This window comes from Mirounga angustirostris, unplaced genomic scaffold (genome assembly GCF_029215605.1).
Source record: "Mirounga angustirostris isolate CCGP_5_RB_7025 unplaced genomic scaffold, mMirAng1.0.hap1 SCAF_1, whole genome shotgun sequence".
Classification (NCBI taxonomy): Eukaryota; Metazoa; Chordata; class Mammalia; order Carnivora; family Phocidae; genus Mirounga; species Mirounga angustirostris.
This window is the reverse complement of record NW_026991709.1, coordinates 178,554,634-178,567,684: the sequence shown is the minus strand read 5'-3', so window position 1 is coordinate 178,567,684 and position 13,051 is coordinate 178,554,634. Positions and strand designations below refer to the sequence as shown.

The following is a 13,051-nucleotide window of genomic DNA, read 5'->3' as shown; positions in this document are numbered from 1 at the left end:
AGAATAAATTGTGTATATGGTTCAAACCAAAAAATCCACTTCTGGTTATCTGTCTCAAGGATATAAAAGCACCAGCATGCAAGTCTTTAAGTACAAAGACATGCATTCCAATGTTGTTCGTAGCAGAAAAAAGCTAGAACCAATGAATGGTTAATAATATTTATGGTATATCCACACCATGTAATGTGTCCATTAAGAAGTATGGATCAGTGCCCTTCCAGTTGACTTGGAAGGGTTTCCAAGAGTGTTAGGATCCAAAAGAGTAAGGTACAGATCCAGGCATGCCATATGGTCACATTTGAGTAAAGCCAACAACATACATAGGATGGGTGTTTCATACATGGACAGATGAGCATTGAGAAAAGTAAAGAAGAATGCATATGATAGTGTTAAAAAGACTATGGCAAGCAAAAAAAAAAATTGAGTACACCAAAAAGAAAATACATACACACACACACCAGTATATATGATATATCCCATTTATTTAAACTGTGGCATGTATATATTATGTATATATGTCTTATATAAAAATGAAAAAAGTAGAGTAAAAAATTGTATTTGAATCTAGTAACATATTGGAAGATAATAGAGGATATAATAAATTGCAGTGTAATTTGGATAGGTTGCTACTATGTTTAAAAGCAAATGAACAGATAAAACCTGGCTATGTGTATATGTCTACATGCATGCACACACACACACACACACACACACCCCTATATTCAATCTTAGGGCAGCAAACTGTGTCCTGTAGGCCACGTCCAGCTGGCTGCCCATTTTTGTAAATTAAGTTTTTTGGCATATAGCCACCTATTTGTTTATGTGTTCCTTATGGCTGCTTTCTCACTACAGGGACAGAGCTAAGACGCAGTGATAGAGACCATATTACCAGCCAAGTCTAAGATATATGCCAGCCAGACCTTTAAAAAAAAAATCGTCAGCCACTGGTACACATGATTATATGTATATTCACATAAGTAAAAAGAAAGGTGAGGATGTACACCACTTTGTTAGTATTGGTAGTCAGGGAGCATGTTCCAATGGAGATGAGAGAAACATAATTAGCTTTTGTTACACTTCTGTACCATAGGCATGTCTTATTTTTGTAAGTTGAAAACCAGTACATTTAACAGTTTCAGTAAAGCAAAGGAAAAATAGCCTTAGAAAATATATTATTGCGGGATTGAATTTATATATTCATCAACAAATATTTGAATGATCCCTACGTATTAAGTGCAAGGGGGTACATAGTAGCAGGACCATAGAAACTCAAAGACCAGTACAAGAAGCCAACGTAAGTCAGTGCCAAAATGCTGTATTGAAGATAAATAAAATGTGCTGAGAAGCTTTTAGTTCACTGAGGAATTTGGGGAATGCTTTACAGAGGAGGTAACATTTAAATTGTGTCTCGAAAGACAAGTCTATGTTTGTGAGGTACAGAAGGGAATTAACCAAGTGAAATTGAACATGAAGTAGTATGGTTCAACCAAAGACCTGAAGGAGAGCTGATAGCCTATTCATGGAACAGGAAGAATTTAGGGATGGCCCAAAAACAAGGTCACAGGGAATGAAGGGAAAGAGAGAGGGGATGAGGTCTGAGAATCAAAGGCAGCTTGGAAATTACAGGTTGGTTTCACTTTTTGGAAGGTGAGGTATGTTGCTTTGGACTTACCAACAATGGGGAGTCACTTAAGGGTTTTAAAGGGAATGTCCTAAGATCTGTGTTTCAGAAAAGAGTCTCTGGTATCTGTGTGAAGGTTTATGGAGTACTACGTGTGTACATGAACAGAGCAAGCTACATGTAGCTTGGGTCATGTAGACAGGGCATCTCAATAAACAATAATGAGGCAAGTAATGATAACATCCAACATTTATTGATTACTCTGTATCACAGACTGTTTTCAGCACTCCACATTTACAGACTCATTAATTCCTCACATTTTATAGATGAGAAAACTGAGGAACTGGTTGACTACCTGGTCCAAAGTCACAGAATTAATAAATGGCCAAGCTAGGATTAGAACCCAACTTGGCACCATCTGAGGCAAGTTAAATAATCATTTCCTGAACAAATATTTGTTTAGCTCTCTCTCTCTGTGCCAAGTAGTGCGAAAGGTGTTAGGGATACTGAACTTGCTTTGTTAAGAACTCGTCCATGGTCTAATGCCCTGCTGGCAGATGGATTGATTGGAAGTGGCTGACTGGTGGGTTGCAATGAAAAAGACTCTGACTCTCCATTCACATTCCAGGGAGAGTTCGGTGATCGATTAGATACGTCTGCCACATCCAGGGAAGAAGTATAAGCAACACAAGATTTGTTGACCTCTCTGGGCTCATGTGGATTCCATGAGTGGCACAGAAATGGAAGTAGACAGAGATTGTCCTCTTGAGAGTGGTTGCCTTAGGGGATTTGGGAGCCATGTCTGTATTTCCCAGTGACCTTTAATCAGATTTTGCCCCTCCCCTTGTCCCCCCCCCCCCCCGCCCCACTACACTTCTCCATTTGTCCTTTCTGTTCATTAAGCCAGTTCCCTAGGACTCTAGGTCACTGCTTAGAAATGCAGACTCCAGGATTTATTATTGCTGTCTCCCAGCAAATACATGAAATTCACTTTAGTTCAAACCACCCAAGCATGACAACTCTAATAATGATGTTTTAATAGTGTCTACTGTGTTAAAGTTTTTTGAAATCTGATACCTGACATGAGCTAATATAAGCAATATCACAGGCCCCCATTTTTTTTAATAAAACAGTTCCTTAAACGAGAGACTCAGTTGTACTGTACTGATAAAACCTAATGATTTCTAAAATGACGTTTTACTCCAATATTTATAATTTCATTGTTAACCAAGATTGTATTGTGGTATTTTAGAATATAAGCAATAATGTTCCTCAGTCTAAGTACATTGAATTCACCTCAGAAAATTTAGGTAACTAATTATCCAAACCTACTGAGGCGGTGACTGTTTGCTTCCCATATGATTACACTATAATGTAGGTTTTTTCTGTAATGGAACAAAAATAATCCAAATTCTTTACTCAATATGCTAACTGGCTACTTCAAAAATTGCTGTTAGGTTACTTGCAAATTTTTGTATAATAAGTATTCAGGTTTGGCTTTAAAAGGTTGACATTGTTTGGGGGTAACAGATGGGTGCTTACATGGTTTTAAATGAAACCAAGCCCCAAAGAGGCTCAATAAACAAATGACAATGTTTGGAAAAGAAAGAAGCTTGTTTCCTTTCATAGGGTGCACGGAATTTAACCAACCTGTGTTTATAATTACTGTCTGCTTTAGTTAGTGTGAAAGAATCTACTTGCTACTCACTTATAAATAAACAAAATAGATCTACTTTCCTATTCTGCAGCCGGCTTGTTGGAGTTTATTTTTCTTTTTCTTTCTTTTTTTTTATTGACTACAGACCACTTACTTTATGTCCAAATTATGTTGTTCCATTTTAAACATTCTTCTGGGTTTGGGTTGTTGTTTTTTTTTTTTTTTTTTTAATCCCCCTTTAATTCTTGGCCCTACTTAGAAAGATGACACCTTCTCCCATATTTCAAGTCTTTTTTTTTTAAATCCCCTCCCCATCAAAACTGCAAATTATTAAATTTAAATCATTTGTCCACGTGTGGATGTTTGGTTCGATCCCAAACGTATTTTTTTTTTTTTTTTTTTTGGCAAGCTTAGAGGGAGAGCAAGTTGCTACTACCCGGTTAATTGTAATACAACATCAAATGAATGCTGTCATTTTGGGGCCACGAGAGAACATTGTGTAGCTTATGAAGTCAATTGTTTGGACTTCCAGAACAGGCTACATATTTTTGTATGAGAAATTAATTCTTACCTTTTAAATACACAAAAGCAATGCTGTATAATTTTGTGAAGAACTGTAGAAACCCATTAACTGTTTTGAAATCTTCTCTTGACGATCTTGCTATCAGTAAATTTAGTGCGTTCTTGAATTCTATTGTTAGTTAATCGGAGTAGGTATATTCAGTTAAACTTGGAGTTGGCTTTGCACACTGCTGCTTTTATTTCCCCCCTCAACTTAAGAATTAATTGTACCAACCTAAAGACAGGTCAGAAGGAACAAGATACTGCATTTTCATTTCAATATCATTTAATGTATTTTTTAAAATCGAGTTAACCAAATGCTTTCTTAAAATTATTTTGTTCCTTGACATTAACATCAGACTATTATTTATTATTGAAATCATTCTTCAATGTTAAGACATATTTTTACTAGGGTGTGGGTTTACCTTTTATGAAGATTGCATTAATCCATCACGAAAATTTTAAAACTCAATAAATTCATTTTACCATAAAAGATGTATAAAGCCATAAGCATTTTCCAGATGTGGATGTGGATATAAGTAAAGAAAACTCGTCTGTTCTGAGAGAGGAAAAACTGTTGACATTTCTTTGAAGTGTAATCTCTCTTGTTTATTTGGTTTTTAATAGCTTCCAGCAGTTAGCCACATATTTTTTAAGTGATGTTGCTCATAACCCCCCCCCTTTTTTTAAGTTGCAAGTGGCATTAACTTACTGCCATAAATTTCGAAGCTGAACCTGTAAAGGAAGGAGAACTTCATTGAGATGGGTAATGGAGTAATTGCCAAAAAGTGCAAGGCACCATTTTCCTTAGCAGCTGTTGTAAGAGGGAAACTATGGGCTGGGCAGCCTCAGGGCAGGGAGTCAACTGGCTATTGTTTGAATCCTTAATATTTATTTATGAAAGACAATCTTTAGCTGTTGCATATTTAAATAGCAGCATTTCATTCTTTCTCTGTGTCTCTCATTTGACCATTCATTTCGAACCAAAGGATGAGAAAACTTTCAGATTACCGTTGTGCACGTCCCCTGTATCCCACAGCATAACGTGTGCATGTATGAGCCTAAGCAAGCGCAAATGTACTATAAATGAGGGAAACATTTAGAGTGATAAAAAATCATTAAAATTGACTGAGTGGCTGAAATTCTATGACACTGAAAAATGGAAACTATTTGGAAAGTAAGTGAAAACTTAAAAAAAATATATGTACAAGCTTTTGACATTTCATAATGATTTATATAACAGGCTGCATGAGAATTAATTTGAGATCAGATGCTAACCAACCACACAAAGCAGAGAGCATTCAAGGTAGAGGAATTTATTTATATTTATATTTATATATATATATATAAATTAAGTTTGAGGACCATTTCTCATTCTGTCCAATCAATGTTTTTTAACTATTACTTATAATAATGTGATTCTCCAAAGCTGAGTATGGTGGTCTTTGTATATGTGAGTATATTCGAATGCATGTGTGCTCTGTTGCTATTTGCAAAAATTCTAATGTACATTCGTATGTAGGCTATATTTAAATGCAGCATTTCTCTTTGGTTGGCATTTATTTTTACATGCCCAAGCCAAAAGAAATAGTCCTGAGATTTTAATAAAATGCTGCTAAGGTGATATAATTTTTATTGGCACAAATAAATAGAAATGTGTCCTACAATTTTGAAGAAAATCCTAAGCAACATCAACTTGTTTTATGTTTTTAATGCAGTTCTAAACAATGTGTTGAAATCACCGGTAATAAAATTATTTTAAGGGATGCTCCTTGACCAGCAACTCAAGCTACATAGTAAGATTTGCTCTGTTTTTCATGTGTTTTCCATCAAGGAAGTCTGTGGTTACCTTCCTGATTCTGCCGGACTGGAAAAACATAGCTAATATGGTGTGATCTGGAGAAAGCTTTGATGCAGGGACTTTGCAAATAAACCTCCAGATGCCATATGGTTTACATTCATCTCTCAATTTATTTCCTATAAATGTCTATTGAATATTCCATTGAACCAACACATGTGGACCTAGAGCTGCAAAAGGGAACAGTATATAGAATACTTTGTGGCAGCAAGTGATTATCATATTTCTTTCCTGATATTGCTACCAGCCTTAAATGCACGGTAAATTAGTCAGATGCCAAAGTTCTCAGACTTAGAGCGAAGAACGAAGAAAAAAAATATTTCAAGAGTTATCAAAACAAACACTCGCCTTTATGTTTGGGGTAAAGTATGGTACACTCTGGAACAGGAGTTACTTGTGGAAGCTTGGACTCTGGCTTTAAGTTGCTGCTACTTAAAGACTGAAGTTCTCTGTGCCTCCGATGCAGAAAGAAGTGCCGTTAAGACGCTGCAGGGAGAAAACAAATGTTAGAAGGAGAGTTTACAGGAAGGAGTTTGAAGATCGACACACGTTAGGTCATCCTCTTTGGTCCCATTCTCTTGGGGAATGCAGGCACCCCCTCCCCGGTTTCTGCACCAGGGAGACGGCCAGCATAATTCTTCTTGGTTTGCTTCATGCCTCCCTTTTCCGAAATGAGTTCATCCTCTTCCCTTTTAAGGCCGGCATTTCCAGAGACGGATCTCTTGTCTCATGTTTGAACCAAAATTCCAAAGACAAATTAGGAGTGTGCCCCTTTAAAAATAAATTTGCCGCCTGTAATCCCCCCTCAAAAGCCCAGTCACAAGGAGTAAATCACATTATCAAAACTGCTGCTTGGGATTGTTGTCTCTCTGATTCCATGTGAGCCTACATTAAGCAAGCATATTAAATGAATAAAATTGAGGATTTCTAGATGTCCTTTCCTCTGGTTTCACTGTGATGATGACTTGATTTACTAATTAAGGAAAAGAATTAATTTAAAATGTTGGAGTCTTCCATTCCCTAGGCTTCTGCGGGTACCAGGGTCTATTAAATCGTGTTACTAATTTCCAAATGAGAAAGTTGCCCCTTGCTTGCTTCTCTGGTCCCCAGCACAACAGAGGATTCCAGTTTCTTTTCTGTCTAGAGTCTGCACCTTCCATTAATAATCCCATGGCTTACCTACATCTCTAAGGCCAACCGTTTCTGTGCTAATTGTTGCTCCTTTGGTCCAGCCCTTGCCTACGGACAGGTCCTCATATGAACCCCGCTGACTTGGAGCTTCAGTTAACTGACCTGAGAATCCTACTGCCAGTCGAGATAGTGGAACTCTGGAAATAAAGATCACCCTAAGATTGTAACTTCTGGAATTAACTCTTCAAGAACACATTTCAAGCTGTATCAACCTAGGAAGAGTGAGAAAAGACTCCTAAGCGAGTGGGCGTTCCTGACCAGTAAACATAGTAACTTAGACTTGATTTTTTTTTTTAAAGATTTATTTATTTATTTGAGAAAGAGAGAATGAGAGACAGAGAGCATGAGAGGGAGGAGGGTCAGAGGGAGAAGCAGACTCCCTGCCGAGCAGGGAGCCCGATGAGGGACTCGATCCCGGGGCTCCAGGATCATGACCTGAGCCGAAGGCAGTTGCTTAACCAACTGAACCACCCAGGCGCCCAGCTTAGACTTGATTTTGAGGGTAGTCTGGCAAGTTAAATGGTATTGGCTTCTGGTTATAAAATAGAAGGCACTGAAAGTCACTTTAAGACTGAGAGGTTCTCTTAAGTAACTTGTTTTCTAATAATGGATATAGATAGGCTCAGATGGTTCCAGAGGAAATTGTGATCAAAGAAGTTATTGGTTGTGAAAAGGCAGAAGTTAGACCTCCAAAGTGCAAGGAGTTTCCACTTGGAATCCATGTGCGTGAGTGTGAGTGTGTGTGTGTGTGTGTGAGAGAGAGAGCGCGTATGTGTGTTTTCTAGGTAGGTATATAGAGAGAAAGAAGCCAAAAGCTTTCAAATAGAGGCAGTTTCTCATACTCCTTTCCTATCTAGAGGATTAGGACCTCTAAATGGAGAAAATCTCTCACATGGCTTGGATATTTCCATTTTTCTTGAGAGATTTCACAACCCATTTTAATCAAAGGAAGAAAGATACTCTTTAAAGTATTTTGCCTTGGAAATCATTCATCTTGATCATTTCTTAGAAGAGGGACCTCATTCCAATGTTTCTGACCAAAGAAATTGAAGCCTCTAGGAGCAGATCACACAGTGATTAGAGAGAGATGACACAATACAAATGTGTGGCACACCTGGGTCTCAAATGCGTGTTATGTGAGTGACATTTTGCTAATGACGCTCCAAATACAAAAGTCTGGAGTAATTTAACTACTTTGTCGAGTAGAGCCGAGCTGTCTTCTCTGTATCTACTACATCCTTCTCGATCCCTTTACTTCTAGTACAGACAGGTGAGGATAAAGTTAGAGCTGTTGCCTGGGGAATGGTTCATCGGCCTCAGCCAGTCTGCTCACTGCCAACGTGATGGACACATGAGGGTCATTTCTTCGGTTAGGATTCTTGAATTGCAATCAACAGAAACACACTTTCTAACTCGGGCAGCAAAGGAATGGACAGAGGTTGTTCTGTGTCTCAGGTAATTGAAGGAAAGGAAAGAAAATGCACGATCAGAGGGGCAGATCGTAGGCAGCTGTGGGACCGTAGAACAGTTTGGCCAGTGTTAATCCACTGCTCCCTTCATGAGTTCTGCTATTTTGTTGTGATTTATAACATCCACGAAAATCATCTATCTAATGGGTCAGGTTGAAGAGCAACCTGGACAAGTAGGCTTGTCCTCTTAAACAAGCAAACAAATGCAAGCCTCCTTTCAGATGATACAACTGAATTAAATGGTAAAAACACACACAGCTGTTTGGGTCCAGCGTTACATAACTCTGATTTTGGCTACACCCTTAAGTATCTGTGGGCCGCCAGTTTGTTGTCTGTCAAACTAATTTAGTAACCTAAGAGATCCCTATATTCTAAGGGTGTGTGTGTGTGTGTGTGTGTCTAGTTCAAAGTCTAGCATCTTATATTTGATGAGCACTGTAATAAGAGAGAATTGCACCACACGTAATTTCCAGCTGTATATTTCCACAGGATCTGACAGAGAGCAGGCACTTACACGTTCACTGAAGTGAGTGTCATTACACAAAGTTTGCCATTGGTGCATTAGAATTTAGAACCAATCCACAGTTTGCAAAATCACAGAAAACCTAATTTTCTGATCTGATTCTCCATTGGTGGCAATGATTATTGCCAATAGGAAAAGGATAAGACAGGCTTGCATGTGGGCATGTGTGACCTTTCCAAATGGTCTTACTAGTTGAAGGGTCCCAGCTGCTTCGTAATACTCTTAAATATTAAAAACTGTTTAAAAATACCTTCTTCATGAACTCAAAATACTAAAGTCAAGTGTATATGGTCTGCATCTTGTCAGTCAAGGACAAGCTTAGTTGGAAAAGAGGCCTTCCAAATATCCCACTACCTCAAAATATGCCTCTTTATTTTTTCTAAATCCTTCTCCTGTATCAGCCAGTGAAGCTCTGGAAATAAAGGTGGATTCCCCATGTAAAAAACAGACAGACAAACACACACACACTTTCCATACGTAAATATTTGTTTTGTTTTATCCAGTTTTCTTCCCTCTTAGTGGACGCCATTTTCCTCTGTCCTCTGAAATAATATATGATAGACTACCTGACTATAATTTACTAGGCAAGTGAATGAAAAATGCTTTCATTTACATGATTAACATTTAATTAACATTGTTAATTAACATTGATTTTTTTTTTAAACTTTTTCAGGAGAAGTATAACACTTAACATTGACCTTAACTTTTAAAATAAAAGCTAGGTGTTAAGAAAGCCCAGGAAGTTGATGATTGATAACATGTATTATGATCTAGCTCCATGTGATCTGGGAGGAAGTTATGAAATAATGTGCATTGTACCATATAAAACCCTAATGATGGTTAATGTTAGCTAATTAAGATGAACACTGAATGGAGCCAGCCTGGCTCATAGGGGTATTAACATCCTATTAGAGTCTAGCAAAATATTATTTTAGTCAAAACCGTATATAGTGAATCATGTTAGATTCTCCCTAAGAAACATATTTTTGAATCAAACTAGACATTAAGGCCATATTCTAATCATTGTTGACCAACAGAGATAATATTAAACACCTTCTTGAATTTAATGTTAAAGCATGTGGTTTTTCATTTCGTTTTATTTTAATCGCAAAGTGGTATGCCATACTTACATATTATCACCTAAGAAATCTAGAATATTTGCCACTCCCAATTTTTTCCAATATCAGATATCTCATGATAACCCATCTGAGTTCTTAAAAGTGCATTTAGATAATTCCAAAGAAGCCATTTCTACTGGCCACTGAAAATATCCGCCTTCTATATCTGCAATGGTGTTCATTAATTTTCTTTTTCCCCAAGTACAGTATCTTTGGGATGCATTTAAATTGGCATGTCTGTGTGATCTGAGCAAGTCATTTTGCCTCACTGGGCTTCAATGCCCTTGTGCTTAAGATGAAGCCATTGTACCATAGGGTCGAGATACCTATAGATCTTAAAATATTTCCTTTCACATAAATTTAGGTCACTTATTCAACATTTGAATGTTTAAGCATGGCACCTGGCAGTGGAGGTAAAGACACGAAGGAAGGACTAATGAGAGAGGCAGAAATATTTTAATACCCACAATTTAGTTAGGTGACCTGACATAGGAAGGTGCATTAAAAGGGCAACACTCACTGTGCTTGTCACGAACTAGTCCTCAGATGAAACCCAAAGGCCAATTTGTCTGTGGAAAGGCCAGTTTGTTTATAAATGGAAAATACTTATATAATGTCCATGCACTACTCACTGGCCTATTGGATTATTTCTGTGGCCTCTGAGGGAGGAGTTTGAGAATCAGCACACCTGGGGCTGAGAATTGGCATGTCTGGGGAGGAGGCCTGGCACAGCATGCTGCTCCATGCATGTTTCAGAACCTAGGAATCACTAGCATGGTTCTCAGGCAAGATGTGTCAATAGTTAAAGCGTTGGACAGAACAGTATTTGAAACACTTATTCTATCGAAGGCAAGCAAAGCTACACAGTGGAGTCCAGCTTCTGTGTGGAATACTCAGGTTAGAAGCATTAGTTTGCTGAGACCGTCTAATACCTTCTACGTGGGATCCTGGCCCTCAGGCACTCTCCTGTGTGGTATAGGAAGGCCCTTTATTGGCACAGAAGGAGGGATGCTGACCTGTAGCCCGTTCCCACTGCCCGCCCCACCCCGCCTTCTGTGGGGCCCAGGACCCAGGCACACAGCCACTTAGACGTTTTGTCTGGTCACTGCTCTGTACCCAGTGTCAAGAGCACTGTTCCCACAGTAGAAACTCAATTATGTGTTGAATGAATAAATAAATACATGCACTTTTGCATGGGAAGTCGTTGATGGTTCCATTTATTTCTAAATACCGTAGATGCACAAGAAATTTTTATTGAGTTGAAATAAAATGCGTGTAATGATGCCACTAATATATTTACCTCTCCCGTGGTAAATTCTCTGAAGGAAGATACGCCATCCATTTTCGTTTTACATTGCTGTGGAGAAGTGGTGAGGAGAGAAAGGAATTAAAATGGAATATTAATTACATTCTGTTGAAATTTAAATATATGCTGTGTAAAACCAACAAGCTCCTGTGGAAGGGTAAGTACTGTATTGTCGGACCTGTGGTGATGGGTGGCTAGAGGAAGGGATGGGCTGGGGTTTGTCTGCTCATTTTACTTTAGATTAGAGTCGGCCTAAGCCGAATACGGTCAGGAGATCAAATTGACCTGGTCAATGCAATATTTTTATTTTAAACTAGTTGCTATCATTTTTAATGGGAAGACTTCTCAAAATATGAATTTCTGACTTCACGTCAGTGCAGGGAACAACAAACCCAAATTCTTTTTTTTTTTTAAGATTTTATTTATTTGAGAGAGAGCACAAGCAGGGAGGAGAGGCAGAGGGAGAAACAGACTCCCCGCTGAGCAAGGAGCCTGATGCAGGGCTCGGTCACAGGACCCGAGAATCATGACCTGAGCCGAAGGCAGACGCTTAACTGACTGAACCACCCAGGTGCCCCAACAAACCCAAATTCTTACTGGGCCTCAATAGGAGCTGTGTCAGAAAGACAGGGCTCAACCAGGTTCTCTGCCCTCAGTTCAAGGTCAGCCCCATTCCTTCTGGCATTTCTGTTCAGAAATCTGCTTTAGAGGATCCTGTACTACTAGAATTTTTTTTTCCCCCAAGTGGCACCTACTATCTTTCCAATTCATATGAGTGAGGAATTTAAAAACTGAATTTCCAGGCACATAAGAAAACAAATAATTCTGCCTCAAGCAATCAATAAAACAATATGCACAGCATAATTCAGTTTTAAAGTATATAGATATAAGAATATATGCATCAATTTTATATATGTATATAAAAGTAGAAAAAAGACTGGAAGGATATATTCCAGAATATTAACAGTAGCCACAGTGATTGTCTCCAAGCAATGAGATTTCAGATGGGTTGGGTTGGGTTTGGTTTGGTTTGGTTTTGTCTGTTTTATTCTAACATTTCCTTTCCCTGCTTCTCGGTCTTTTCTAAATTTTACACAATGAACAATGAGTTATCTTCTTGATAGGCAGAAAATTTTTCTATTGAATTTTGACATAACTGTGGTTCTAATTTTCCACCATTTTCCTGCCTCCTTTGTAAGGAGGCTCCGGCCCACATCTCTTTGTAAGATCTGCCATCTCTGTGTTTACCTGCGGGCGGCAGGCACCCAGCTCTGCGTGTTTGTTTTTCTCTTCTCTGTACATACTGGCCTTTCCACTGCTCACATCCTGGGGTGGCTCACGTTGGAGTGACTGACAGTGAATTAAAATTAAAAACACCAGTTGGCATTAAAGGTCACTGCTTTATTAGAATTATTCATTCAAATACAATTAACTTACCCCAGCTCTGGGGAGAAAGGAAGCGTTTACACCAGGGAGAAGGAAGGATCTAAGGGTTCTCCATTTATAGTCTTTCTCCCATTTGAATTTTTTTTCCCCCAACAACTTTATTGACATGACAGGCAGCTTGAAACAAAGGAAGGGCAAAGAGTGGGAAGGTGTTTCCTTTGATATATATGAGGTAGGGTTAACTTCCTTATTTTGAACACAGAATGAGATTTGGGACAAGTGGGTTCTTAGAAAACCTTGCCCACATAACACAGAAGGTAAAGATTGTATCACTTTTTTATCCTTGTAGGAGAGAAGCACA

General features: G+C 38.4%; 1 long non-coding RNA gene across 1 annotated transcript; it reads right to left on the bottom strand.

Annotated features, from left to right (window-relative positions):
- Window positions 1-6,048: 6,048 nt before the first annotated feature.
- Window positions 6,049-12,748, bottom strand: LOC135362304 (uncharacterized). The gene is made up of 3 exons (XR_010406831.1): window positions 12,553-12,748; window positions 11,299-11,355; window positions 6,049-6,183 (listed from the first exon to the last, which is right to left on the bottom strand). It is a non-coding gene; the product is annotated as an uncharacterized LOC135362304 (long non-coding RNA).
- Between the last annotated feature and the right edge of the window lie 303 nt (window positions 12,749-13,051).